The following is a 6,695-nucleotide window of genomic DNA, read 5'->3' as shown; positions in this document are numbered from 1 at the left end:
TTTGTACCAATTGGACGTCAACTTCCTGTTAAATGACGACTTTGTTTATTTTAGCCAAAATTTTCAAACAAATTTCCGTCAAAGATTTCTCAGCAGCTATTTATCGCAGATGCTTGAAATTTTAACACACTATTTGTTTTGGCATGCCATATTGTGGGTTTTTGTACCAATCAGATGTCAACTTCCTGTTAAATGACGACTTTGTTTATTTTTAGCAAAAATTTTCAAACAAATTTTTGTCAAAGAATTCTCAGCAACTGTTTATCGCAGATGCTTGAAATTTTTACACAGTATTTGTATAAGCATGCTTTATCGTGGGATGTATTTTTGTACCAATTGGACATCAACTTCCTGTTAAATGATAATTTTGTTTATTTTTAGCCAAAATTTTCAAACAAATTTCCGTCAAAGATTTCTCAGCAACTATTTATCGCAAATGCTTGAAATTTTAACACACTATTTGTTTAGGCATGCCATATTGTGGGATATATTTCTGTACCAATCGGATGCCAGCTTTCTGTTAAAGGTCAACTTTGCTTATTTTGCATATTCACATCAGAGCGGGGGTATCACTAGTGAGCATTGGCTCACAGATATCTTGTTTTCTCGTTTCCAGATGTATTCAGTGTTGCAGTTTACTGGACTATGGTCTTCATTGCACAAAATACACTATTTTTTCTTAATTTGGGCTCCAATGATTCCTGGCCTTTTCGGTGCTTTTGCTTGGGTTATGAAACTTGAGGTGATATAGCAAGTCTCAATGTGTAAAGGTTTTTTACATGGTAAACCTTATTTTCTACAGATGTAAGCAGATTCTTCTTTTGGTACATATTTTAATATATGTAATGCATGTAATGTTACAGCTTGTTTAAGAACAGGCTTTGTTACTTGGTGTACTTTTTTCTTCAGAAATTTTGTTGCGTTGTAAAAATGGTCTTTCATATTTTTGATTATCAGAACAAACTCTTCAAACCTTTCTTAATGGTCTACCAGACTAAGATGAATTAGTATGGGCTTTTGAGATTTGGCTGCTTTGCATTGTGTTGTGTGATTTTCACAACACGCCTAAAATCATATTGACCGTATAATTCCAGAATGAGGCAATGGAATTTTTGTTTTCAATGTTTATTGTGCCTTCAAATTGCATGTTTACTCCTTTTTAAAGATAATGCCTAAATTTAAACTAAATAGTTCAACAAAATTCAATTCTATATACATGTATATGCCTTTTGTACCTATTGACAATAGCGCCGATTTTGTGTTTACGTCGTCTTCAAGTTAAGAGGTCCGAAGAAAATCGGAACGATACGAATGTGCTTCATAAAATTTTATAAATTTTAAATAAACAATGTTAACAAAAAATTGTTGAAAGTAGTAACTCTCTCTTAAAAACCCAAGTATTTTCTACACCCTCCTCCATCTCTTCCTCGAAATCCAAACAAGAAGTCATTATTTTGCAATTTTTAAGATTGCACTTCATTGAAGAACTTTTTTTGGAATACCATTTATCAGCAAGACTGCTCTCTGGATGAATTCCATAATAAAAATTGCCATCTACAAAACTAGCCTAAACGGTTTTTTTTGCATTGTCCTCCTAATCTGATATGAAATTTTAGAGATGGCCTTACATAACAAACATTATACTCTAAAATTCACCGATTCGGAGATTGACCTCCCTCCAGTTTCAAGGCAAATAAGATGAAAATTCGAATCCTTAAGAGAATATTTACTTTTCTGCAAGAATTTTTTAAATTGATTTACCGAAACAGGGACAATGGTCGAATATTTCACCAAATAGTTTTGACTTTCGAAGGGTAGGAAATGTATTTATGATAATTTTAATTAGAGATTGGAATTTTCTTGACTACGATTGTGTAAAACTTCTGAGCCAAATTGGTGCTTTATTTTTTGTGTTAAATTTCATATTCCTGCCTTGAAAACTCTATATGATTTTGATGTTTCTGGCAATTTGTGCGTAAGCAACACCACTTCTTGTGCTAATCTTTCAATGAGAGCGCCTGGTTTACATATGAGGGAGACTTGCCAGTTTGACGGGAACGGTGAAAACAAGAGGCCCATGGGCCACATCGCTCACCTGAGGAACAATAGGTATGATAAAATCAGCTTAATGGAGTCATAATACAAACTATCTGGACAATGTACAATAATACATGTAGATCCTGTATAAATAAAATCCATTTTCCCCCGGACATTCTTATGTTTATAATCATTAGTCCCTTTTCTAACAGGATGATTTTATAGTCATATCATATGTTGAGTATTGCAGTTCTCAAAAAGATCCTTAACAATAGTTTATATATGGGATATAAACGTACATCAAACTCTGAACCTTCTCGTGAGGCCTAAGAATTGTCCTGGGGCCAAAGTCTTAACAATTGTAAAGAATCATCTAGCTGATTAGTTTCTGAGAAGATTTTTAAAGATCTACCCTATATATTCCTTTGTTAAACTTTGACCCCCCCATTGTGGCCCCACCCTACCCCTGGGGATCATGATTTTCACAACCTTGAATCTACACTACCTGAGGATGCTTTCACACAAGTTTCAGCTTTCCTAGCTGATTAGTTTCTGAGAAGTAGATTTTTAATGGTTTACTATGTTTATTCCTATGTAAAACATCGACCTCCCATTGTGGCCCAAACCTACCCCCAGGGGTCATGATTTTCACAACCTTGAATCTACGCTACCTGAGGATGCTTCCACACAAGTTTCAGCTTTCCTGGCTGAGAAAAGAAGATTTTTAAAGATTTACTTTATATAATCATATGTTAAACTTCGACCCCCCCATTGTAGCTCCAACCTACCCCCAGGGATTATTATTTTCACAACCTTGAATTTACACTACCTGAGGATGCATCCACACAAGAGTAAGCTTTCCTGGCTGAATAGTTTCTGAGAAAAAGATTTTTAAAGATTTACTGTATATATTCCTATGTAAAACTTCGATCCCCCATTGTGGCCCCACCCTACCCCCGGGGGTCATGACTTTCACAACTATGAATCTACACTACCTGGGGATGCTTTCACACAAGTTTCAGCTTTCCTGGCTGATTAGTTTCTGAGAAGAAGATTTTTAAAGATTTACTCTATATATTCCTATGTAAAACTTCGACCCACCATTGTGGCCCCACTCTACCCCGGGGGTCATGATTCTCACAACTTTCAATCTACACTACCTGAGGATGCTTCCACACAAGTGTCAGCTTTCCTGGCCGATTAGTTTCTGAGAAGAAGATTTTTAAAGATTTACTTTATATATTCATATGTTAAACTTCGACCCCCCATTGTGGCCCTACCCCCGGGGGTCATGATTTTTTCAACTTTGAATTTACACTACCTGAGCATACTTCCACACAAGTGTCAGCTTTTTCTGACCGATTAGTTTCTGAGAAGAAGATTTTTAAAGATTTACTGTATATATTCCTATGTAAAACTTCGATCTCCCATTGTGGCCCCACCCTACCCCCGGGGGTCATGATTTTCACAACTATGAATGTACATTACCTGATGATGCTTTCACACAAGTTTCAGCTTTCATGTCTGATTAGTTTCTGAGAAGAAGATTTTTAAAGATTTCCTCTATATATTCATTTGTTAAACTTCGACCCCCCCCCCCCATTGTGGCCCCACCCTCAGGTGAGCTTTAAAGGTTAAGTCTACAACTAGACTTTGACCCGTGCGTGCACGGGTTGACATTGCATATCGAACATTTAGAAATAGGTACATCGATACACCTTATTATTGACATTTACATAACAAAGCTATAAGCCTACAATAATGCTATTAATTTCACTACACTTTCCTTAGTTTGAATAACCTAACTGTGTCTCGGGAAAAGTCCTTCCCTTACTTATACCCGTAAAGTAGAAGAAAATTGCAGAATCGCTCTGGAACGATTTTGGAGAAAGTTAATGAATGATGTTGCCTTGAAAATAACAGTCAAATACATCACAACAAACCTTTTTGAGACTGCAAATACCTTTCAACTAAAAATTTTAATTCATAGAATGGAAGAACTCAACACCTTTTCACCAACGTACACGTAATCGTATATTCTTTGTAAAACTGGGTCTGTAGGACATTATTCATTTTTACGATAAACATATTCTATCTTCACTCTCCTAACAAATATAATGTAACATTTTTGCATGTAATCAAATATTTTTTGTCATCACGAAGATGAAAGTAAGTGCTTAGTTGAAATGTATATTTGTTATTTTATACTTTCTCTCATAAGAAATCATTAATTTATATGAACAAAATATATAGCAAAAGTCCAATGAAAATTTACCCGTATTTGTATAATCATTTCTGAGTTTATTCAGGCAGATGTGATATTGTGGAAACAAATATAAACTAAAGATCCCGTTAGTGTGAATGTATTGCGCAAGTGCAAGATTGTAAAATCCAAAAAATCCAGGTGATTTCCGGGATTTTTTGAGGAATTTTCGTTGATTATTAATTAGCGAAGCTTAACTGAGAAAAAATAAAAACAAATTGGTAATCTTCAAGTACCAAAGATGTTTAAAATATATAAAACAAAAGACAGTATTCTTCTGATTTCTCGGTATTAAAGACTAAAAATTCGAGTCTATTATTTTAATATAGTAGTATAGATACAATAATTGTTAAAGTTGGTTTCTGGAAGAACAGACTTTGAAAATTTTCTTAATAAATATTGACAATTTCTTTACTTTTTTAATCTTTAGTTTTTAAGATCTGTGTACAAACATACAATTGTGAGCAAATCTCTGTATCTTGCTTATAAATCGAAGCGTAACACTCAAATATGGTTAGTAAATAGAAATTGTAAACAATTAAACACAAGAAACATGCACTATAACAAATAAAGAACACAATTTATTTTTTCGAAATGAATCATATATATATATATATATACCTACAAATTTCCGTCAGCGATATCAAACTCTGTTTAAACTGAATAAACTCGAGAAAATGCCGAGCGACTCAACAAAACCTATTGCATTGTAATCTACCATTACGCAAAAGATAATGCCGAATTACCGATAGAATGAATTGTATTTCAGTACTTTTTTGATACATCAGATTTTGCTTAATTTGCGCAGGTAAACAGTTAACTGTTTGATTTACCGAAGTATCTGTTTGATTTGATACGTAAAAATCACGAAATACAGACGATAGTCTCCAAGTTACAAAGCATAAATAATGAAAACGAAACGAAAATCAGAACAAGCTAACACCAACGTCATGTGTGAAAACTGTCAACGCATTGAAATATTTAGCCTCAATTTACTTCACAAAATCGGCACCAATATATTTTGCATGTTTCAAAAATTTCCCTTCATACGCAAACTGTTGTATAACAAGCAAATTCATCATAGTCAGGTAGACCCTTTTTCGTATAATGTCATAGCTGCTTTAAACAAAGAGCCTCGTTTTAGAAGTATGGAATACGAGTCTTGGTAAAATGGGTATGCAAACCCGGGCCGTGGCAAAATAAAAGCCGGGGCAGATCGGCAATCGTCAGTTCCAAATACGCATTATTTTGCGGCATATTTACAGCGAATACAAATATTACTGGTCCATCAAATATCCTGAAATTTTAATGAGATTGGCAGATTAATAACTGCCAATCTTTTGTTTTGCCCAGGCCAAGTATTGCCTACCCATTTTACCGGATGCCGAACGCGAAGCTGAAACACGCCTTTCCTTTATTATTAATTTCGTAATAACTCAGATTTGAAACAGAATAAGACCTTAATTTTTGCAATTTATATTTTCCTTCCCATAAGGATAATTTATGCTAATCTACGTTGAATTGAAATCAGTAGTTCTTGAGAAGAAGATTTTTAAAAATGCACCCCCCTTTTTCTACAGTTTCAAGGTTTTCTCCGCTTTGAATACAGATCGGACTTTTATTTCTGCAATTTATATTCGCCATCCCTTAAGGATGCTTTGTGCCAAATTTGGTTGAAATTGGATAAGCGGTTTTAGAGAAGAAGTTCAAAATGTAAAAAGTTTACAGACGGACGGACGGACGGACGGACGGACAGACAGACGGACAGACGGACGACGGACAAAATGTGATCAGAATAGCTCACTTGAGCTTTCAGCTCAGGTGAGCTAAAAACGCTGTATGAAAGAATGGAAATCCTCTACCACTTGAATCTTTGGCTATTATGATGTTTATTTTCTACAGTAAGTATTAAAACTTTCAGCATTTACCACTTCAACAAAACTTACTTTAAAAGCCTAATGAATTTGAATAGTGGTAATGTTGTTATACATAAATGAAGCCAATTCGTACTAGTGTTTTCATAAACACATCTGAAGTATTTTAAAATCATTTAATTTTACTGTCAAAACATTTAACAATGAAACCGTTCTTTTCGTTTGCTAATTTAAATTAAGAATAGACAATGGAAAACAATGTGAACATTTAGAGACTGGTTTGTCTACCACAACTCACAATTTCCAGTATAATCCTAAAATTAGGCCATGGCATACTAGTATATGAAATGAAATATATTATTATCGGCAAGTATTTGTACATTCAGATAAAATCTCTCTTAGAATAAATTTGTAAATGTAGCAGCAATGGGCATGATACTCTGTAGAACTGTTTCCCTAATGTAACTTATAGTCTCTCTATTAAAAACCAATGATGAATGTATAGGAAGTTTAGAAATAAA

Source organism: Magallana gigas, chromosome 3 (genome assembly GCF_963853765.1).
Source record: "Magallana gigas chromosome 3, xbMagGiga1.1, whole genome shotgun sequence".
Classification (NCBI taxonomy): Eukaryota; Metazoa; Mollusca; class Bivalvia; order Ostreida; family Ostreidae; genus Magallana; species Magallana gigas.
This window is presented reverse-complemented; position numbering follows the sequence as displayed.